The following is a 25,016-nucleotide window of genomic DNA, read 5'->3' as shown; positions in this document are numbered from 1 at the left end:
GCTGCATCCTGAAGTCAGATCTTTGCACACAGCCTCCAAAATCCATGCATATAAACAAGGGAGTAAATAACATTGCCCATAGCTCACATGACCTAGCCCATAGCTAGTCATAACTAGGAGACAGAAATAACTTGAAACTATAGTTCACACAGAGTGAGTAAATATACATTCACCATAAGTGGATGCAAGCTCCGAAACTTTCAAAGAAATAAAAAATAAGAATGGAAGAGAAGAAAGAAGAGTGAGAAAGAATCCTATTGGGGAAAAATTTTCAGATCATGTCAACTAGGGTTTAACCTTGGCAGAAGAGTGTCTCACTCCCAATGGAGAAGTACTGTGAAAAATTCTGTTAACTTGTGGATTAGATTAAGGAAGGGGCTTGGAAAGTGTATGAGACCAGTGGAGGTGGTAATCTTGGGACTATAGTGTATATAAGAATGAGGGCAACAGTGTAGAAGTGGGATATATCAATTAAAACTTGGTTATAAAAGAACAAAAATCATTTGATGATAAAGAGCTAATGAAAACAAGGAAATGCTCCAATATGAATTAGACTAATTGCAAATATAAAAGAAAATTATGAAATTCAAAATAGATACATATCAAAATGCTGTACTATGAGCTGACCAAACTAAATGAAATAGTTGAAGGAAAAGACATGCCCATGCCCGTAATAAAGATTAATAACAAGATATCCAAGGAAAAGTAGATATGTTTGATAATAGTAAAAGGTACAGCAAATAAGAATTTTTAAAGCCAAAATAATAAAAAATAATAAAGATGGGTAAATATCAGAATAAGTTGGTATGGTTGAGCCCAAGAAGAACAAAAACAAAACAGTGAAAAAGAACTAATAGTTAAAAAATGACTATTTATGAAAACTTTCCTGAAATTAAAAAAAAAAAAAAAAGGCTTGGTTATATGTATTGAAAAAGCCTTCCATGTGCTGGAAAAAATTATTTTGAAATATATTATAGTGAAAATCCTGGGCTTTAAAGATAAAAAAAATCCTTCAGGCTCTCAGATTAAAAAATAAATATAAAAGCAAGCCACTTACAAAGGAAAGAAAAGTAACTTGGCTTCAGAATTCTCAATAGCACCATATAAATCAAGACAACAGTGGGGCAATGTTTTCAAGAAACTCAAGGATAGAATGACAAGGATTTTATATCAGTTCAAGCTGTCATCTAAGAAGCTAAAACTAAACAGTTTAACAAAGTAAAAACTCAAAAAATAGTATGCCCTCAAGCCCTTTTCAAAGAGTCTGCCATGGAGGAAATTTTATTCAGCTTCTAAATGGTAGGGGACTTTTTGGCAAATAGGCTGATAGTTAAGATTGAAAACACTTAGATGGGTATAAGTATGGAAGATAGTATGTAATAAAAGTGATGCAACTAAAAAGAAAATGAGAGGAGACTGGAGAATGTAACAAATAGGAAAAACCCTTGAAATGTCATGTAATAAGCATTTTGGGGGTCAAAATTGTTATTTCAAGCTGAGAAACCAAGTAGGAGAAGCTTAAATAAGGAGAAGAAAGTCTAGGAGATTATACAGAAGTACTAATATAAAAGTAATTGCTAAAAAAAAATCCACATCTTCCTATCAAAATAATGTAAAAAAAAGCAAGGAAAACAGGAAGCGTAGTGAAAAATACAATAAACGTATCATAGTGCAGTTAATTGCACATATATGTCTACCTAGTTATCTATATGACATAGTTGAGACCAAATATATCAATTATATTAATGTTTATGGTGGGATTAATCACTTAACCGAAAAATTTTTTTTAAAAAAATTGGCTTACAAAGCAAAACCCAATTCTGCTCTGTGTAAGCAATGTGCTTGAAACAAAGTGACCCATAAAGATTAAAAATAAATAATATTGGTAAAGCTATACCTTGTGCATTGGATACTTTTGTGCACCATTTCTTATCTATTTATGTCCTTTTCCAATTCCAGACACTGCCTTGGCTTATTGGCTGCAAATAGGCTTTGTACTTCATAGTGCCTCAGTTTGAACCTATGCCACTACCTTACTTCTAACACAAGAAATTCTGTGATGTCATGGCAATAACCAACCAAGGTAACCTGATTAACAGTCTTGACCAAACCAGTGTGTAGAGGACTTAACACCTGTGGAGCCACTCTTAAATAAAGGGAAATGGGCACCTATAGATGAAGGATTCTCCCTTTCATCCCTTAGGTGCATGAGATATATTTCACAGACAGTTCTGCAATGTTGAGAATCAGGTGTCTGCAACTGCAACCAATTTGGTGAGACAATATAATGTGTTGCCTTTATTTCCTTCTTTATTTCATCATCTGCATCCCTTATTTCAGTTCTTTGAGAGTGTTTGCCACAGGTTGTGGTTTTCATCTGAGTCAAATTCCAACAAAAAGCAAAGCAAAGCAGGAATCACCTTCATATTTGACGAGCTTGAGCTCAAGACTCAACTTACTAAATAAGGCATGGAAAGACTTTGATAAAACTAGAAGCTACAATTGACAATATATATGTAAACATTATGAATATATATGTACCAGATAACACATCCCCTACAGAATATGCAAAGAGAAACTCTTTAACAATATCAGTCTTTATATGTGGCACTCACAGTTCATTTAAATGTAAAAAATATATAGACCTATAGAAAACAAAGTAGAAAATCAGTATAGTTAATTTAATGGATGTAAGTTGAAGCTGAAAACCTGAAGATTTAGAAAGCATTTTCTTTTCTTTTTTTTTTTATTAATGATTTTTATTTTTTTCCATTATAGCTAGTTTACAGTGTTCTGTCAATTTTCTGCCATAGAGCAAGGTGATGTAGTCACACATACATATACACATTCTTTTTTCTCACATTGTCATGCTCAATCATAAGTGACTAGATATAGTTCCCAGTGCTATACGGCAGGATCTCATTGCTTATCCATTCTAAAGACAATAGTTTGTATCTATTAACCCTAAATACCCAGCCCATCCGATTCCCTCCCCTTCCCCCTTGCCAACCACAAGTCTGTTCTCCAAGTCCATGATGAGAAAGCATTTTCTAAGTGCACAATAATCTTGAGTATATACCAAGACTAAATATACACCAATCATTCAAAATAAAACAATAACTCACTGAATTCCACAAAAGAAAAATAATATGACCAACATTCTGTGGTCAAATACAGTAAAAATAGGCATGTAATGGCAAAAATTTTAAAAGATACTTATGATTTAGAAATCTATGAGATTCCTATTAAGCAATACTTGGGGTTAAAGGGGAAACATAAAAATAATGATAATGGAAACACTACATAACAGATTCTTTGGAATACCATTAAAACAATGATCAGAAGAATTCAATAATTAGGTCAAGGAAAATGAAAGTAAAGGACTTCTGCTTCCATATTTGCATATAAGGAGCTTGAAAATGGACTCTATCCTCACAGCAAATAAAAAGCTGAATAGACTAAAACATCAATAACTCTTTTTGGATATGTAAGAGAGGGGAGGATGCAGGAACAACTGCTGCCCCAAGATTGAAAGAGATGAATACAGGGAGTCATGGATTACCAGAGCAGACTCATGGGTGCAAACCTCCATAGAAACTACAGCTTGGATTCAATGGCTGGCCTGGGTGCTTCCAAGTGTCATGGATGTGCCCCCCCCCAAAAAAAACTCACAAAGATCATAAAAATATAGAAGATAAAAATAGGAACAAAGAATACGGCAAAAAATAGAAAATGGTAATAAAAATAGTAGTTATTAATCCAACTATATCCTATGTATCAGCAATGCACAGATGAAATTTAAAATTAAAAACACAATACCACTTATATTAGTACCCACAGAAATGAAATACTTATGTTTAAATCTAATAAATACATGCAATTTTTTTTTTTAGTCTTTTTGCATTTTCTATGAGGAAAACTTCAAGACTGTTGAATGAAATCATAAAATAATAAATGCAGATATAATTCTTATTCAGGAAGACTCAGTTATTGTCTAGATGGGAGTTCTTCCCAACTTCATAAGATTCAATGCAATCCCAATTAAAATCCCAGCAAATTATTTTGTAGACATTGACAACTTATTTTAAAATTTGCATGAAGATATGATCATCTCAATAGACGCAGAAAAAGCATTTGACAAAGTCCAACATCCATTCATGATCAAGACCCTCGCCAAAGTGGGTATAGAAGGAACATTCCTGAATATCATCAAAGCCATTTATGAGAAACCCACAGCAAATATAATCCTCAATGGGGAAAAACTGAAAGCCTTCTCACTCAAATCTGGAACAAGACAGGGATGCCCACTCTCACCACTGCTCTTCAACATCGTTTTGGAAGTCCTAGCCACAGCAATTAGACAAACAAAAGAAATCAAAGGCACCCATATAGGAAGAGAAGAGATAAAACTGTCACTGTATGCAGATGACATGATACTATACCTAGAAAACCTTAAGGACTCAACCCCAAAACTACTTGAACTGATTAATAAATTCAGCAAAGTGGCAGGATATAAGATTAACATTCAGAAGTCAGTTGCATTTCTATATACCAGCAATGAAATATTAGAAAATGAATACAAAAATACGATACCTTTTAAAATTGCACCTCACAAAATCAAATACCTTGGAATACACCTGACCAAGGAGGTAAAGGACCTATATGCCGAGAACTATAAAACTTTAATCAAAGAAATCAAAGAAGATGTAAAGAAATGGAAAGATATTCCATGTTCCTGGATTGGGAAAATCAATATTGTAAAAATGGCCATACTACCCAAAGCAGTCTACAGATTCAATGCAATCCCTATCAAATTACCCATGATATTTTTCACAGAACTAGAACAAACAATCCAAACATTTATATGGAACCACAAAAGACCCAGAATTGCCAAAGCAATCCTGAGAAACAAAAACCAAGCAGGAGGCATAACTCTCCCAGACTTCAAGAAATACTACAAAGCCACAGTCATCAAAACAGTGTGGTACTGGTACCAAAACAGACAGACAGACCAATGGAACAGAATAGAGAATCCGGAAATAAACCCTGACACCTATGGTCAATTAATCTTTGACAAGGGAGGCAATAACATAAAATGGGAAAAGGAAAGTCTATTCAGCAAGCATTGCTGGGAAACCTGGACAGCTGCATGCAAAGCAATGAAACGAGAACACACCCTCACACCATGCACAAAAATAAACTCCAAATGGCTGAAAGACTTAAATATACGACAGGACACCATCAAACTCCTAGAAGAAAACATAGGCAGAACACTCTCTGACATCAACATCATGAATATTTTCTCAGGTCAGTCTCCCAAAGCAATCGAAATTAGAGCAAAAATAAACCCATGGGACCTCATCAAACTGAAAAGCTTTTGCACAGCAAAGGAAACCCAAAAGAAAACAAAAAGACAACTTACAGAATGGGAGAAAATAGTTTCAAATGATGTAACTGACAAGGGCTTAATCTCTAGAATATATAAACAACTTATACAACTCAACAGCAAAAAAACCAATCAATCAATAGAAAAATGGGCAAAAGACCTGAATAGACATTTCTCCAAAGAAGATATACAGATGGCCAACAAACACATGAAAAAATGCTCCACATCGCTGATTATAAGAGAAATGCAAATCAAAACTACCATGAGATACCACCTCACACCAGTCAGAATGGCCATCATTAATAAATCGACAAATAACAAGTGCTGGAGGGGTTGTGGAGAAAAGGGAACCCTCCTGCACTGCTGGTGGGAATGTAAACTGGTACAGCCACTATGGAGAACAGTTTGGACATACCTTAGAAATCTATACATAGAACTTCCATATGACCCCGCAATCCCACTCTTGGGCATCTATCCGGACAAAACTCTCCTTAAAAGAGACACATGCACCCGCATGTTCATTGCAGCCCTATTCACAATAGCCAGGACATGGAAACAACCCAAATGTCCATCCACAGATGATTGGATTCGGAAGATGTGGTATATATACACAATGGAATACTACTCAGCCATCAAAAAAAATGCCATAATGCCATTTGCAGCAACATGGATGGAACTAGAGAATCTCATCCTGAGTGAAATGAGCCAGAAAGAGAAAGGCAAATACCATATGATATCACTTATAACTGGAATCTAATATCCAGCACAAATGAACATCTCCTCAGAAAAGAAAATCATGGACTTGGAGAAGAGACTTGTGGCTGCCTGATGGGAGGGGGAGGGAGTGGGAGGGATCGGGAGCTTGGGCTTATCAGACACAACCTAGAATAGATTTACAAGGATATCCTGCTGAATAGCATTGAGAACTATGTCTAGATACTCATGTTGCAACAGAAGAAAGGGTGAGGGAAAAAATATAATTGTAATGTATACATGTAAGGATAACCTGACCCCCTTGCTGTACAGTGGGGGAAAAAAAAAAAAATTTGCATGAAGAGTCAAAGACCTTGAAAGGCTAATGCAATATTGAAGGAGTGGAACAAAGTTAGAAGACTGACACCTGAAGGCTTACTAGACAGAACATTTTAAATCAACTATAATAGAAAAAATAAAAATCTTACCAAAAAAGTTACCGTAATGAAGACAGTAAGGTATAGGTGAATGAATGAACAAATAAATCACTGGTATAGAACAGAGAGCCCAGAAGGAGATCCATGTAAATGGATTCAGCTGATCTTTGAAAAAGGAGCAAAGGCAACATAATGGAACAAAGATAATCTTTTCAACTAATGGTGCTAGAACAGTGGGACAGCCACATACAATGAACCAAATCTACACACAGACTTTATACCCTCACAAAATTGAATCCAAAATGTAAAATATATGTGAAATCCAACTCAATAGCAGAAAAAACCAAATAACCTTATTTAAAAATGGGTAAAGGACATTAATAAGCATTTATTTTAAAAAAGACACATATGGCAAATATGTGTGTGAAAAGATGCTCAACATCAGGGAAATGTAGACCAAACTCAATGAAGTATCATCTCACACCTGTTAAGATGGGCATTATCAAAAAGTATATGTGTTGGTGAGAACCCAGAGAAATTGGAACTCTTGTACACTGTTGGTGAGACTGTAAAATTATTCAGCTACTATGGAAAACAGTATGGAGACTCCTCAAAAGATTAAAAATGGGTCTCCCATATGATATGGAAGACTGACTTTTGGATATTTAACCAAAATCGTTGTAGACAGGATCTCAAAGAGATATTTGCACTTCTATGTTCATAGCAGGCTTTCTTCACAATAACCAAGATGGGAAACAACGTAAATGTCTATTAATGGATGAATAAAGGAAATGAATAAATGAATAAAGGCGTATACATACAGTGGAATGTTATAACCTTAAAAAATGAATTTTGCCATATGTGAAAACGTGGATGCATGTGAGGAAATTATGCTAAGTGAAATAAACTAGTTACAGGAAATTGAATATAGTATAATGCCACTTAACATTATGTATATAAAATAGTCACACTATTTGAGTTGAATGATGATTGCCAGTGACTACAGGAAAGGGGAAATAGGGATTTACTCCAATATAAAGCTTCAGTTATACAAGATGATTAGTTAAGTTCTAGAGAATCTGCTGTATACCATTGTGTATATAGTTTACATTGGTTTACTGTACACTTAAAATTTATCAAGAGGATAGATCTTATGATAAATATTTTACCACAATAAAGAAAAAAATTACCACGAAATACTATTAAGACAAAAGGTATATTTAAAAAGAGATAGTGTTGTCCTATCCTGTGCATGTCACATTGACAGCCTTGGTAAATGGCTAATTTTCTAGGAAATACAATTTATTAAAATTGATCCCACTATAGATAGGAAGTTTTAAAAGAATGATTTATATAAAAGAAATGCATAATTTATCAATGAACCCTCCAGAGAAAAACATCAGGCTTATGTATTTGTAGAACCTTCAAAGAAAAGATAATCTTAGTTCTGCTTAAATTGTTCCAGATCATAGGAAAGGAAAAAAACTTGCAAATTCTTTATGTGCAGTAAATACAACATTGATACTTATACCTGATATAAAACTGTAAAAAAAGAAATCAATTCCAATATTAACCAATGAATATTTATATAAATATTCTAAATTAATAGCAAATAGTCTTCAAAAGTACCTTTAAAATAATACATAACTAATAAGATTTGATTCATAAAGGTAAATCTGGATTTATATTAAGAAACCTATATCAATATAATTCAGCATAAGATCCAAGAAGACAAAAAATGTGATCATCTTCATAGATGCTCAAAACTCTTCTCACAAAAATTAATGATTTCTAATAAAAACATTTAATGCAATAAGCATCAATATTAGGTGTGTAAAGCAACCATTTTATTCTGCTCACAGACCCTGTGGGTCAGGATTCTGACTAGTCACAGTGGGGATGCGCTGTCTCTGTTACTTGATGTTGGGGCCTCAGTTGAGGACTTGGATGGATGGAGATGACTCAAAGGCTGGAATCACCTTGTGGATTTTCACTTACACCCTTGACATTTGGGTTGAGATGACTCAAAGGCTGGGCTCTCTTGCCTTTTGATCAGAGTGCCTATGTACATTCTCATCATTTAGTTTGGGCTCTCAGAGGTTGGTGGCTGGTTGTAAGAGAGTATGTTCTGAGAGACAGCATCTGGAGAAATAGCTTTCCAAGAGTCAGAATGCTTCGTTTGACCTGGGCTCACATGCCATACACCTTCACTTTTGCCACATCATATTGGTTTCAATTGAATCACCAAGGCTGACCCAAACTCAAGGAGAGGAGATTCAATTTCATCTCTTCATGGGGAAGTGGCAAGGTCACACTGCATATGGGCATTTGAGATCAGAGATAATGTTGTGACAATTACTGGAAAATATAATCAATCACAACAGCATCTTATTTAATAGCGAGATTATAGAGGCATATGTGTTAAAGCCATAAAGGCAAGATAATCACCATCTTCACTACTGCTTAACAGTTTAGCCTATATGCCTTGTATTGGGGTTTTTACCAGTATACTAGGGATAGTATAACCAATTAAAGGATGGTTGTGTGTGCATGTGTGTGCGTATGTGTGTGTGAGAGAGGAATAAGTTAAATATGGCACAAAATTAAGATGGAGGGCACACAGATGCTCATAGTCTTATTTATTAGGAACTCAAGAGATGGTTAACACTGTATTAGTCATACAGAGTGTGTATTAAAAATAGACAGGCTTGGTTTGCCCTCTAAATACCTGAGGTGCAATAAAATATACAAACAGATCAAGTATACAGTCAGCAAAGCAGTATCATTATAAATTGTAACACTACCTCTTGTGAGAAGTTGAAGTATGATTATGTTGGAAAATTAAGGGTGGATGATCCTAATACAAAACTTTCTGTGAAAAGGTGGAGCATGAAGGAGTTTGTAACAGCATGTATGTGTGGCCAACAGGAGCAGGGAGAAAATTGAGGCTGAGGACCGCTTGGGAAAAATGTGGCTATGTGTGTGAAACGCCCTGGGTTGCGGCTGGTAGCAGTGGCTCATGTACATGTGAAATAACATCTTAAACAAGTCCATACACTTCCACTTGGTGTGAGAGATTGAGGAAAGGAAAGGGATGTGTGGGATATCATTTTCCTCCATCTCAGTTGCTACCCTGTTCAAAAGTCTACAGAGGTTTATAATTGAAAGTATATAATAAAAGTAATATTGATAATGAAGGAGTTAACCTTTATTAAGTCCCACTGTCTACTAAACATTTTGCTAAGAAATGCTGCTTTAGCTCCTCTAGTCTTCTTTCCTGCTGCATAGTTAGTTGCTCTCTCAAAATTCAAATAGGCTGTGTGCTATCACAGAAGCCAGCGTAGAGAGCACGCAGGAGACTGGGATCTCCCTCCAATAAGTGGTGGGCACGCTGTGGCCCACCTCCCATCTGTGTCCGAAGTCCAAAGAGAAGCCGAGAGCTTAGGAGGTATTATTGTACATGCTCCTTTCATTAGCATTCAGTTTTGGTCTGTTGCTTATGATGAGATAGGACAGGCATTTCCAGGGTGCTCCATTAACTTTCTTCCTAACGCCTGAACCTCTATCATGATGGTGGAAAGATAAGATGTCCTTGTCCTCCACGTCCTTTTATCATTCACTCTAACCTGGTTCTCGAGTGTCTCCATCCACCCATTCTGAAGCCTTCTTTTCCTAATCTTTGTAGATTATTTCTCCATTTTTTGAAGACTGGGTAGTTGGCTCTTAAATGTCTCCTACAGTCCTTGCGTTTCACTGAATTTTAAATATTTCAGCCAATTTGAAGAGTTCATAATGATGAATAAGATTAAGCTTGGAGCTTAACCTTTTGAAACTGGGTGACGCGTTAACTCGGCTGGAACGCTGGTTAATTTAACAGCAGGAGTTGAATTAACTTGTCACAGCTCTGCCATTGTTAAATTTCCTGCTCCTGATCCTTGTCCCAATCTTGCAGAGCTCAGTTGTCCTGGGACCAGGGGATGAGTCAAGGTGAAGACGAGAGTGGAAATGGGAAAGGAAAGATGGGTATGCATTGTTAGGAGGGTATCAGGGTGACCAGAAATGGCCTGATGAAGAATCTGTTTTAATTGGGGAAGACTGGAAGAGAACAAGGGAGGAGGGAGCTTGAGAAATAAGAGGCAAAACAAGTGGGCCTGGGGAGGGGGAAGTGAGGAACAGAGACAGGAAGAGAGGGGAGTATATTAAGAGAAGTCAATGGGTGGTGTGACTTGAATTTCTTGGAAATGCATTATGTTCGGCACATTAGACGCTTTTAATAGTGGCAGTCTGGCACACAAAAATAAAATCACCTGCTTACAAATACCCTGTGCATTAGGCAGAAGTGAAAATGTTGAACCATAGGAATAATTTCAGAGATGATCTCAACAGGCAGAGAAAGTTACTCTAAATTTGGCTCTGCAGAGACATTTGTTTGACATATTTGTAGATCCTTGTCAAACATTCTGGCTCAATGCAGTTTAGTCAGTAATGGGAAAGAGAGTAAAGTTGTGAGAGGAGTGGGGAAGGAAAGTAATTTAGGGACTAGTGAGTCCAAGAAGTGGCCAAGGGAGAGGATGATGGTTTTTCCCCAGGAGGAATGGAGGAGGAGCGCATTTGTGGAGGTTGGGGACAGAAAGCAAAAAAACAGAAGCAGCTGCAGTAGTTAAATTTGCAGTTACTTTTCCCTTGAACAAAGTATCAGGCATTGCTGGCTGGAATGCTCCGTGCATATTGCTTATGGAGCATTGCTCCCTGTTAGTAACTCTCAAATATGCATTCATCTCAGATTTGCTATTGCCTCTCAGACAGGAAGCTATGTGCAGTAGAGTAAGCTACTCGGCATTTAGGGCAGAGGCCTAATGACACCTGAAATGCAGGCAAAATAACCAGTCAGCTTCTAAGCACCAGCCACTTTGAGGCTCATCAATAGAGATCACCTAGAGCTTGTCTTCCTTTCAATTGTTTCAGGAGTGTCTTAACTTAACACTGAAAGGACATTTTCTTTTCTATTTGTATGATTTTGTTTCAGGGCGCACCTTATTCCACGGATGCTCTAACAGGTTTTCAATTTCCAAGGTAGTTGCCTGAAAAGACTGTTGGCTATTCAGGAGCCTAACCAGCACTCAGTAGCTGGATCTGAAGGAGATTTACTAAGGATTCCAGGGCCTTTTGCGTCTGTCCAAAATTACTTTAAGGTACAGCTATCAGATGGCTGGGCTATGTCTGATGGATCAAGAGAATGAGGCAAGTGGAGAGAAGGTGAAAGGGATAAATAGGAGATAGAGGACAAAAGGAAGGGGGAGAAAGTACAACAAGAGTGTTAAAGAACAGAGAATTTCTTGTTTAGTTTCAAGATAGAGACTAAACTCTCCAGGCATTTTAAAATCACCAATTGATGTTAAAAGGCACCAAGAAAGTTTTGAATCTGAGTAACTAGAAAGTAGTACACTGAAAAGTAACCTTAGTGAAAGAGATTTTATGAATTAACAGGTAGTTTGAACTTTCCTCCTAGACCAAAACTAGTTTGCTGGATCCATGATTGTTTTGCTCCAGATAATCCAAGCAGATGTGTCGTTATTAGTGAAGGTTGGGCAGAATTGGAGGGCATGAGTTTGCATAGTAGTATTAACCCCATGATTCCTTGTTCAGTGCAGACAATTAAAAAAATTTTTTTTCACCATCCAAAGGGTATATAAGTCTCATAATAAAAATAACAGCTAGTGTGAGGTGGATTTGTCTTGTCCTCCAGCATAAAGACTTCAGTTGTCAAGTTCTAAGGAATCTTTAAATTGATGTCTAGATAATGAACTCAAAGGATGACACTATATAGATAAACTTTATGCCACCCTTAAGCATAATACTTCTCAATATTGCTTGGCACACCTGAGTTTGGTCCTAACATGTCTGTTCAGTAATGAAAATGAAGTAGGGGGAATTCAAGTTAAAAGAAGAGGGGCACAAAAATTTCTACTCTCTCAGATATATAAAACAATGATTTCCACTGTGTTTCATGGAATATTAAATAGAATGGCACTCATGAAAAAGGTATCTCAAGACTTTTTTTTTTACTGTACATCTCCAGGATGCAGTAAAAAACTTCCCAAAGGTATTGACCAGGGTATCATTTTCTTCATAGAATATAGGTCCTTACATTTAAGAACAGAGCTATTTCTTCTTAAGAATATTATAGTCACTCTTTCACCAGGTTTTCATGAACATTCTCTGAAATAACTGAGCTTCAATCTATTCAGAGATTGGACAGTATGCAACATTCCCAGTGCAACCAGTATGATTTGATGGTATTGGCTTGACATAAGAAATATGTAGCTATTTATGTTATGTTAGCTTGGGCAACCCCCTCAGCTTATTGTGACTTATGTTTGTGCCCCAATAACTTTAGGTGTATGAGTTAAAGAGGTGCCAGGGATTTGCTACCAGGAAAACCAACTCTCAAAGTTTCCGTGTTCCAATGTGCTGAGAGTACATTTTGTAGCTACAGAGAAGGGGAGATGTGAGCTGCTCTGTTGCATGTGGTCAGGACGTCTGCAGTCCTAGTTAAATGGCCACCCAGGTATTTCAGTGCTACTTTATGTGCCTGTATTTTCCATTATGACTTTAGAGTGTCATCTTTCAATATTTTCATTTATTATTTTTAGCTACAATCAGGGCAGTAATAGGAGAGCAATTCTAGGGAGTGAACACACAGATAAAATATGTAATAGTGAGGTCTACTTAGCCACACCTCATATTTCAGTTCACAGAAATGTGTGTGCGGGCTGACATAAGTACTCCCTGTTGTGTTATTGCTCTTGGCTCAGTAGTCCTTTGAGAAGACTGGAGAATAAAGGACTGCAGAGAGCGGGTGTTGTCGAAACGGCAGTGCTAGAGAGGGTGCGTGCAAGCACCCGAGAGAGTTTTATGTTTTTTAACAAATGTTTTCTTGATGTTACCCTTAAATCCCACCTGTGATTCCTTCTCTTGCCATCCACATCAGTCGCGTCTCTGCTTTTCAGGCTTCCTTTTGAGGCATCAGTGAACCTAAAGGAAACCAGCATGATGGGAATTCACGACAACTTGCAGCACGTTGCGCTTTCTTGGCAAGCAACTATTATTGAATGGCATTCAGACTCTCACTGCAGGGCCACAGCTGATCAATAATTTCCAGGAGTCCCTTTTGATTGTGTCAGAAGCAAAATCCAAGGAAAGTGAGGAGACTAGTTAGAAATAGCACCCTGACAGGAAAATTCCAGGGCAGTCAAAGGATAAATTGTAACATTTGGTTATATTACTATGTGCTAAGTTTCTTTCTTGACAGGAGACATTTGGTTCCCATTTTAAGGTTGCAGCAGGCTTTAACTAAGTGTTATGATGAGAGTGTCACAAAAGAGTGTTTCAAACAGCTACATTAAGAAATTGAAGTTGTCACATCTCCCCTTGTGATTTAAAGGATGAGAAATGATCATCTAGGTATGTACTAAAAGATTCCATTAGAAACCTATTTTAGATGCTGTTACCCTAACCCTGGTAAAGTCTCCCTAATGAAATGGAAATAATGTTATGATTTCTTAGCTATTTTTTCTCACTTTTATAACAAGAAAAGTTTCTTATCTTGCAATACAGTATAGTTATATTTTTCTGTTTATTATTTTTATTCTTTCTTTCTTTCTTTCTTTCTTTCTTTCTTTCTTTCTTTCTTTCTTTCTTTCTTTCTTTCTTTCTTTCTTTCTTTCATCTTTTGTCTTTTGTCTTTTTGGGGCCGCAGCCATGGCATATGGAGATTCCCAGGCTAGGGGTTGAATCAGAATTATAGTTGCTGGCCTACACCACAGCAATGCCAGATCTGAGGCACGTCTATGGCCTACACCACAGCTCATGGCAACACCGCATCCTTGACCCACTGAGCAAGGCCAGGGATTGAACCCGGAACCTCATGGTTCCTAGTTGGATCCATTTCTGCTGTGCCGCCACGGGAACTCCCCTATTATTTGTCTTTAGTAGTAGTAGTAGTAGGTCTACATAGATGGGGTGTGATTAACTAAAAATTCCAACAGTTTATTAACTTTTAAAAATATTAATAAAATTCTTGTTCCGAACACTGCTAAATATGAATGAACTTTATAGGTATTTTTGGGTGATGAAGAACACAAAATCCACCCTCTTTGTATTGTGCATGTAGAGAGCAAAAGGCATCAACTTTTGTAGACGTCACCATCATCAATACTGTTTATTGATGGCTGCATGTAAAATATATTCTGTCTGGGAATAGGAAAAAAAGAAATTCAGTTCTTGGATGTCTTATCTTCTTTTTGTAAATTAGAAAACTGAAGAACAGATTGGCTTCTTGAATAGTCTTGTAGGTCATAAATTGTCAAGGTAGAATTTGGAAGATATCCCAGACTCCAAAGACTTTGTTCATCCTTTAATACAAGACTCTGTCCTAGTCAATGACAAAAATGTTGGAGCTAACCAGGGTTATTTATTCTGCATTCAGCTTCAGGTACTGGTCTGTAAAATAGGAATAATGTTATATTCATTCCATGCATTTCAAAAATGTGGTAAATTAAAAGAGATAATTGATATACAGAAATTAATATAGTAGGCTTCTAGTTAATGTTATTTATCGTCATCAAATTGCTGAGTGACTTGTAGAGTGAGCTGTGATAATAATCCTTCTTAAAGGGATAAGGTTCATATTGATTAGCACTTTGAAAGGCCTGATTGACAGAGAAGGGAAAAGCTCATTCAAGTTTAGAGGGAATGTCTGCCATAACTTGGAGGTGAGATCATTTTAATTTAAATTTTTAGAGGATCTTTTAAGCAGGACTCGTTGGACAGGGTTGAGAGGAGTGGCATATGTGTAGCAAGGCAGTGGTGGGATAATTAATAGAGTCTTCATTCATTATTCAACAAACACTTAATGAGTGCCACTTTATGCCAAGCAAAATACTAGCTGCTAGATTTATGAGATATATAAACCATGATTTCTGCATTTGAGGTGTTGACTGTTTAATGAGGCATCAAATAATGAACTACTACTCTTCACATTGGAAGGTGTAAAATGGAGCTGTGTACTGGTACAGTGGTGGCAATGAGCAAGAAGAAGCTGGCTTTCTTGAGAAAACTGAGAAAGGTCTTCTAAAGGATAACACTTCAGCACTGTCCTTTAGAATTGTAATTTGAATTTCAGAGGATTTGTGGCCCAAGAGCTATCCAGCAGAGTGAACTAACAAGATCAAAATGTGACAGAGAAATTCCTTTACCTATAGGATGGAGTGGAGACTGGGAAAGCAGAAATATCTCGAAAAAAAAAATGCTGTTGTGTATCATACAGGTAAAGGAAAGGCCTGACAGTGGATAGATTTGAAAGAATTAGTGGATGATGGACTCTGTGTCAAAGGTAAAAGAAGAAACATGAAAAATCTGATATTATATTTATAAGCTTGAATGTTGTCAGAGATAATCATGCCTTTGATATATACACAGAAAGATGAAGAGCCATACAAAATGTCAGCTTGAGTGGGAGTTAATTATTCCCAGCATGGAGAGAATTTCAAGAAGGTGTCAACCAATGGGACTGACTGGGAAAATTGAATAGCTTACAAGCATTTTCTGAATTAAGTCTATTTCATTCTTTTACAGTGTCCACAAACCACTGCAGTGGATAAAACTGAGAGATGATGAAACTGATTTTTTTTTTTCCTTTTTGAGCTTAAGAGTAGAGAAATAAAAATAAAAAAAGCCTCATACAGCATCCCTGTACCAAAAAGGAACTATCCAAACACACTTATTTCAGAGCCTGAGGTGACTTTGGGATTATTCTGTTCTACTCTCCTAGATTAGTATAAATAAGTGAACTGGCCCTGTTTGCAGATGAGACATTCAAAATAACATATTTTTTGTTTGTTTGTTTCTTTAAGTCAGAACATATGAAAACAGGGTACAGTTATTTTAATTGTATGGAAAATACCTGATCTTTAGTCAGTCACTGCAGTCACAGTTATTGTGACTCTGGTCCTAACAGTATAGATTCGTAGCTGTGGCCTGATACGTGCTTCTCTGCTAGGTTTAATTTGACTTTTGAATAAAGAGAAGCATGTCACATTTGCTGTTCTGTGTTGTGCAAACTTTCTTAGGCTCTACATAGGGTAGTTATTAATATATCAATTTTTTATCCCCTTTTACTTGGAAGAAAAAAATCTTCCTGAAATAACACAAAGTGAAAACCCAGGTGGATAAACAAAGATCTGAAAATCTGCATTTTTTTTTTCAGTGGGGAAATATGACATGCACAAAAAGATTATATCTTTCATTTAATGTGAGCATGTCTTCCAGTCTGGCCTCATGAGAGATATCAAAATGTAAAATTGCAGAGGTTGAACGTGTGCTCCCCAATATATATAGGACCTTTGGAAGACATAGGCCTAGTGGGCATTGTTTGGTGGACCTAAGCTGAGAAATAAAAGTCAGGGTGCTGAAAGAGAACCCTGAGAAATTCATGTTTTAACTTGTACATCAAGATGATTCGAATTCCATGAGAATATTTAAAAATAGTATAGTATACTGATTAAGAGAATGGGATTATCTTTCAGCAGAACTAGAGCCAAAATCTTATTTCCCTCTAATTATGGAATTTCATGCAGAGTTTTTTTATTGTCACTGTATCTCAGTTCCCTCATCTAGGATGGTGATGAGGATGAAATGAGGATATGTAGATAATATTTGCAAAAGGCTCAGCACAGGGTGAATAATCAATAAATGGTATTAACGTTAAGATTTTACAGTTCTTTCTCTAGAGGTAGGTTTGAGAGTTTTTTTTTTCCTGTGTTTTTTGTTTGTTTGTTTGTTTATTTCTTGCATTTTAGGGCTGCACCTATGGCATATGGAAGTTCCCAGGCTGGGGGTCTAATTGGAGCTGCTGCTGCTGGCCTACACCACAGCCACAGTAGTGCAGAATCTGAGCTTCATCTGTGACTATACCACAGCTCATGGCAATGCCAGATGCTTTAGCCCACTGAGTAGGGCCAGGGATCGAACCCCTGTCCACGTGGATACTAATTGGGTTTGTTTCTGCTGAGCCACAATGGGAACTCCTAGCTTTCAGAGTGAAAAGCAAGTGAGACCCTTCAGGTAGTCATGGGCAGAGGATATAGTTTCTTCTCCACTCTCCTCTTTTGGTACACTGCTGGAGATGTACTCAAATCACTTTTCTTCTGCTCTTTACAAGCTGGTCTTGACTGCTCAAATGCCCAGTGCTCACTGAGGGCAGAACTGCTTAAATGAATGACTTCTTTTTATTGCCAGGGCTTTCCTGTACACTTTTGGCATCTTTGGGGGATTGTTTCCAGGACTCCTGTGGATGCTTAAGTTCCTTATATAAAATGGTAGTGTATTGGCATATAACCTAAACACATCCTCCCATGTACTTTAAATCATCTCTAGATTACTTATAATACCTAATACAATGTAAATGCTATGTAAATAGGTGCCAGTGTAGAACATATTCAAGTTTTACTTTTTGAAACTTTATAGAATTAAAAATATATATATATATATTTTATTTCTGTGGTTTGTTATGTCTGTGGATGTGGAACCTCTGGATGTGAAGGGTCAGTTGTAGTTGTTGGGCTCTCTAGCCTGAGGCCCTAGTCCTCTGGCCCTTACATGGGGGCCTTGGGCCATTTAGACTTCAGTCCTTTTTTCCTGTTCTTTTCTATCTTAGCTCCTTGGGAAACAGAGAACAAGAGAGAATTTATAGTTCTAATCACTGATACGGGGCTACTGACTTTGCCTTTCCATTGGTGAGCTGAAGACAGTGCCTATCAATTAGTTATCTCCAATGTACCCCTTGCAGAAGACTGGTAGATTATTCTTAGATTTAGGGCAGTTGTTATAAGTAAACACATTTCTTGTCCCACCTTAAAATTCCAGCCATGCAGGAGGAGGGGAGTTCCTTTTTCTCAGCACAAGCCTCACAGGACAGCATTACCTGAGGTTGTTCCATCATGGCCAAACACCAGTATGCAACCTGTACCAAAGCAACTGGTTTTTCAGAGATATTCGTAGCCAATTCAGAGTCTCCAAGTGATTTACACAGAAGAATGAAAAATGGCAGTCTTTTCCACTTGGAATTTGTCATTTTTTTTTTCATTTGTATTGTTTATATTTAAAGAGAGCCAAACTCAAAAAATATTACTATAATGACAAAGTGAATTAATGTTGATTTTAGAACCAGTGAGATATGTAAAGCTCTAAGTATTTGGCTCATTAAGAAAGAAAAAACACTTCTTGTTTTGTAACACTTTTTTAGATTTTATTTTTCTTTGTTGAGGAGTGAAAAATATAAAACTGATATGGCAGTCATTTGAAATTAATTTCAAAAGCCTACTTAGTTTACCACTGAAGATCAAAGTACATTTTTCTGACATTCTTTTGATACTAATTACCACTACAGTTTAATTGACTAAAATTTGGAGAAGTATATATATATATATGCACACACACATATATATGTATATATATGTGTATATATCACATACACAAACATGTAACCATGTAATGCTGTTTTATACATATACATATATATGACATATATATCCATCAATGATAAAACAGTAAAATAATTGTTTTAAACTCCAGAATTGACTTATTAACATATTAAAGGTGCTTTCTAATATAAAATATAATAGACACCAAGCATAAAGGTGACGTAAAGATTTTTGTGTAGGAAAAATTCTATTCTAGCCATCTTGCAACACTGTGGAAGACCTTTTTTAAATGTAGAAGCAGAAGCGCAAACCCTTCTCCCAGCTTTGTTTTTTTCTTCACGTTTTATAAAACTGTAGTTTTATTGCTAGATAATATGGTAAAAAAGATTCATTGTAAGGGTTACCTAACAACGTTGGTGGTGTTGATGAATAGTTGCAATTAATACATTCCCTTAATTAGTCTGATACCCAGAAGATGCACCTGGCAGGTCATTTTAATACTACAATTGATTTATAGCTGCTAGAAATGATTTTACCAGCTATCTTCAGAGAGTACAATTAGAGTGGATTTCATTTTTTTATGCATTTTCACTGAGGAATAAACATAAAAGGTCTGTGTAATTCAGAACAAAGCAGCTATAATGTACTAATGGTTTATGGATTTTATTAATATTCAGCTAACATTAGAGGCAATTTTAAGGAAAAGCAACCTATTTTCTTTATGAAGTATTCAGTTTTTTTAGTATCTGAGTGCTTTGTTTAAAAAATAAACCTTGATATTTTCTGATCGGTTGCTTCTATTATAGCAAAAATGTTGTATGTTACAATGTATGAAAAAATAAAACAAGAATCTTAAGTGTTATTTATTAATTGCATGCAGATGAATTTTTATACTGCATATTTACTTTTAAAATACATGTAATTTAAAAATAAGTCATTAGGTATTCATGTGATTTAAATAGTGCTTCCATTAATGTAATTGTTGAGCTAATGGATGAACTCTATTAGTAATGGAGGGAGTTGTACTTCGTGGTTGAACAGGTAACAGAATATTTTAAGAACCTGATTACATATCTGGCTTTTAATTCCCTGTTTATCTGGGATATTAATTTTGCTAATCGGGAATCTTTGTCCTTCTCTCTTATCATCCATAACATGGGACTAATTTACTTGTTTAGCTTAAGATACAAGGACAATGAGAAATCAGTTCCACAGACAAAGCAATAGTTCTGTGAAAGGTATTAATATTTAAATATACCATTTCCATGATTAAAATGAACTCTACCTAAGAAAAGTATCTTTATCAAAGGTTCAGTAAACCTTTGGTAGCACAAGGAAATTTTACATATTAAAAATCCAATTTTAAAAAAATTTATTCAGTGACTACTTACTTAGGACCTACTGTGTGCAAGGTATTAGGATTAGGAAGTGCTGTGGATTCAAGAGGGAAAGAACAAAAACCTCTCTGTCAACATGGAATTACGGTCTAGTGGGGAAAGGCAGGAGGATTCAACTGATCCATGAATACAAAATCATAAACTTCATTCCATAAAAGAAAAGCCAAAAAGCCTGTGAAAGGATTTCATAGGGAGGCCTGGTTGCTGCTGCATTTCTGTATTACAGATTCTAAACTGGAAATTGACAGCCTGGTCCAAACCACATAGAAATACATCACAGCACCCATAACATCCCATAATAATATTTATCCTCTTTCATCAATGAAAATTCTTTTGAACCTCCATTGGCAGATGAATTTGGCTTTTTTGATTGATTTTATTTTTAGTAGTTGGTAATAGATTGGCAAAGTCATTTAATCTCTTGTCCAAATTTCCCTCTTATCTAACACAAGACAAAGACAACCATTGAGAGTTAGCAGAAGCGTTCAGGATCAGGTATTTAAATTCTTTGGAATTTGATCATCCACATAGAGTATAATTTATCAAATCTTATGACATATATATATATATGTATACACATATATATGTGTGTGATTGTGTATGTCCCTTTTTTAAAAAGTTTTATTTAAGTATAGTTGATGTATAATGTTACATAAGTTTCAGGTGTACAACACAGTGGTTCATAATTTTAAGAGGTTATATTCCATTTAGAGCTATTATAAATATTGGCTTATAACCTCTGTGTTGTAATATATTTCCTCAAATGATTTTTTTTTCTTTTTGACCATACCCACAGCACGTGGAAATTCCTGGGCCAGGGATTGAACCTGCACCATAGCAGCAACCTGAGCTGCAACAGTGACAATGCTGGATCCCTAACCTGCTGAATCACAAGGGAACTTCCTCATAGCTTATTTATTTTATACATGGTAGTTTATATTTTTTAATTCTCTCCCCTTTTCATGCCCCTTCTCCCTCCCCTTTCCCCACTGGGGAATTTGTTCTTTATATCTGTGAGTCTGTTTCTTTTTTTATACATATTTACTATTTTGTTTTAATTTTTAGTTTCCACATATAAATGCTGTCACACAGTATTTGTCTTTCTCTGTCTGACCTAGCTCACTTAGTGTAATACCCTCCAATTCCATTCATGTTGTTACAAATAACAAAATTTCATTCTTTTTAATGGTTGAGTAGCATTCCATATTGTGTATGTGTGTGTGTGTGTGTGTGTCTCAAATCTTTTTTACCCATTCATCTGTTGATGGACACTTAGGTTGCTTCCATATCTTGGCAGTTGCAAATAAAGCTACTGTGAACATTGGGGTGCATGTATCTTTTGAACTTAGTGTTTTTGCTTTATTGGGTATATACTCTAGAGTAGATTGCTAGGTCATGTAGTAGTTCTAGTTTTAGTTTTTTGAGAAACCTCCATGCTATTTTCCACAGTGGCTACACCAATTTACATTCCTACCAACAGTGTACAAGGTTTCCCTTTTTTCTACATCCTCACCAACATGTGCTATTGTGGACTTTGTGATGATAGCCATTCTGACAAGTGTGAGGTAGTATCTCACTGTAGTGTTTTGTTTTTGTTTTTGTTTTTGTCTTTTTAGGCATATGGAAGTTCCCAGGCTAGCAGTCTAATTGGAAATGCAGCTGACGGCCTACACCACAGCCACTGCAACTTGGGACCTGAGCCACATCTGTAAGCTACACCACAGCTCATAGCAATGCTGGATCCTTAAACCAATGAGCAGGGCCAGGTATTGAAGCTGCTTCCTCATGGATACTAGTTGGGTTCATAACCGCTGAGCCACATTGGGAACTCCCTCATTGTAGTTTTAATTTGTATTTATCTGATAATTAATGATGTTGAGCATCTTTTCATGTTTCAACATATATTAAAAATTTCTCAGCCAATGCCGTTCTGTATAACTGAGTATTACTCAAAATTAGTCTTAATTAATATGTCTGGAATCATTAAGATAATCTCTCACGATGCTTTAAGGCCTTTGATTTTGTATCTTTCCTGCAAAAACCGCAAGTTAAAAAAATTTTTAAAAATCTGTGTTTGTTTACCAACACAGTGCAGTTACCCATAAAAGTTCTGAGATTCCCTGGAGATTCAATAGGAAATTATATGATGACTTCCACTAGGAGTAAAGGACCTCAGGAATTTGGAACTTTCCAGAATTGGAAGCAAAGACATTTTCCCTGCTAATATTCTGGCATATCTGACAGAAGGTTAAAGTGTGATGCCTTTTGGCTATCAGTGCCTGCTAACCCTTTTACCGCCACTTCTGTGGTTATATTGAAGGAGTCAGTAACCATTTCCTAAATTATAGGAGTGGGACTTCAAGAGGTCATTTTACCCATCCCCCTGCTTCTGGGCAGGACAGCACTTAATTATCTTGGCTCACAAAGCTCTCCCTGAAACCAGCTAATGCATAGATGTAATCACTTGCCTCAGGGGAACACAATGCTGTGTAGATAGATTGGTTTTGTTTATTTGTGTTTTTGGCAAATGAACATTTACAAGTGAAATTCTCTCCCACTTGATTTTGTTTGCAATGTGGTCTAAATTATATTCTGCTCTGGTTCTCATGCTGCAGGAGGTTTCTAATACCGAACAGGATCACTGACAGCCATCTGTGCCTGGCCCCAGGCATGGAATCTCCTAGGATATGTCTACACTCACCTGTCGGCACCATGGGTTTTGGCTGCTAATATCATTTGAACACTTTGCATTGAAAGAAATAAGATAAAAAAGGTATTTTTTTTTTTTTTTTTGGTCCTGTGGGAGAATTATTATTCTTAAAAATTTCCAGGCAGTTCCTCCTTTCCAGCTTCTTCACTGCTGGCTGTTGACACAACTTATGTCACATTACATTTATTTTTATTTTTTAATTCTTAAGGATGACTTAAATCTAATTTCTGATCTAAATACTTAAGAGTTACTTGTCCCTGATACCTTTTCTCTTAATTTTGTACTCACAGGCTTATGGAGACATAGGAAATAATGCAAATCGAAACACAAAATCAATCTGTGGCTTGCAGATAATTTTTAAACAAGAACCAGAAAAATCTCAATCACCTACAGAAAAGTAAGTGGATTCTTTCTTCTTTGAAAGTGTACTCCCTGACTCTCAGAAGCCCACTGTCTATATCCAGCAGACTAGGGGCATTTCACCTCTGCGTTGGTGAGTCACAGGAACTAGAGAGAGACTAGCAACATTGTCATCCCCTGAGAACTTGTGAGAAATGAAGGATTTCAGATCCTGCCTAGTCCTACTTAATCAGAATGTGCATTTGAATAAGATCTACAGGTGATTTGTACACTCACCAAAGTTTGGGAAAGTACTGCTTGAAAACTTTGAACCTCTTAAACTTTCTCAAAATTTGGAAACATACTCTTTGATACGTAGATCCTTAAAAAGCATTCCTGTTTAAATTAATTAGCAATTCCAAATCTCTTTGGCATGTAATATAAGTGGTAATGTTAATAGAGTAATTGAATTTTGGCTGCTAAGTACAGACTGCTGAATTTAGAGATTTTTAAATATTGTTAGCTTTGGGATCCTTTATTCAGTATATTCATGAAATTACGTTCACACAAGCAGTTCTGGTTGTTTGGAGTAGAGTGGAGGGAGTTTGGGTTCCTGTCTGACTCTTACTGAGGGTCGCTAGGAGCCTGGATTCGGGAAAAACAGTCTGAAAAGCATGAGTTTACAAGCATTTGGATCACTAGGTTAAGGTAGAATACTTTTTCCCCTGGGGTTCAGCATGGTCCACTAAAATATCTTGAGTATTTAACCTATTTATATCCATTTTATTTTGTGATCTTCTCTGTAGCACTGAGAGTTAGTTTTTCTTACTAATAGTGAAGAAGAAAGTTAGAGACATCCAGTGGACTTCCCATGTTGGCTTACCCTTGAGCACCAAAAGCTAGGCTTTTCCCTATTAAAAGAGTGCAAACCTCAAGTACTTTCAATGCAAGACAGTGCTATAGACATTAACATAAATGGCTAACAAGTTAGTAGTTATTGTTAACTAAAGAGCCAATATAGTTTGGTACCCAGAAGATCCAGCTCTTGAATTAAAACACATTCTGCCTCTGCCATTCAACAAGAACTTAGGTTACCGTTTCTCTATGTCCTTGTCTGTAAAATGTGGTCATCATGCTGTTCACCTTATTGTTTAGTTTGGAGTTTAAATAAGTTTATATAAGCAAAGTACTAAGAACAAAGTCCACCAATAATAAGTGCTCAACAAACTTTAGCTATTTAGAGTCCTTAAAGTAAACCAAGAATGGCACTAGGCATTTTATATGTACTATTTATATTCAATTCTTACCACAAAGCAATAATATATATTTTTTTAAATTCCAATTTTATGAAAGAAGAAAGTAAAACTCAGCAAGTATAAGAACTTTGTAAAGATGAGTCGTGATTCTGGAATTTTAGTCTAATTCTAACTGTAAAGCTAATGCTCTTAATTATTTTTTAAAAAAATCAGAGATATGGAGTTCCCGTTTTGGTTCAGTGGTTAATGAACCCAACTGGTATCCATGAGGAGATGGGTTTGATCCCTGGCCTTCCTCAGTGGTTTAAGGATCTGG

At 36.2% G+C, this 25,016-nt stretch overlaps 1 long non-coding RNA gene across 4 annotated transcripts in view; it reads left to right on the top strand.

Annotated features, from left to right (window-relative positions):
• Window positions 1–25,016, top strand: part of LOC102163767 (uncharacterized) — a 307,735-nt gene that overhangs the window by 76,270 nt on the left and 206,449 nt on the right. For 2 of the 4 annotated variants that reach the window (XR_014829460.1, XR_014829462.1), the window contains exons 3-5: window positions 1,960–2,083; window positions 23,011–23,168; window positions 23,396–23,502. This is a non-coding gene — a long non-coding RNA (uncharacterized LOC102163767). The remainder of the gene's footprint in view (window positions 1–1,959; window positions 2,084–23,010; window positions 23,169–23,395; window positions 23,503–25,016) is intronic. The other 2 variants (XR_014829461.1, XR_002339001.2) reach the window with 1 other exon arrangement.

This window comes from Sus scrofa, chromosome 15, assembly GCF_054392235.1.
Source record: "Sus scrofa isolate SSC_HxYL_T2T_F1_AM1 chromosome 15, Sscrofa_HxYL_maternal_Yorkshire_Landrace_v2.0, whole genome shotgun sequence".
NCBI classification, from domain to species: Eukaryota; Metazoa; Chordata; class Mammalia; order Artiodactyla; family Suidae; genus Sus; species Sus scrofa.
This window is presented reverse-complemented; position numbering and strand designations above follow the sequence as displayed.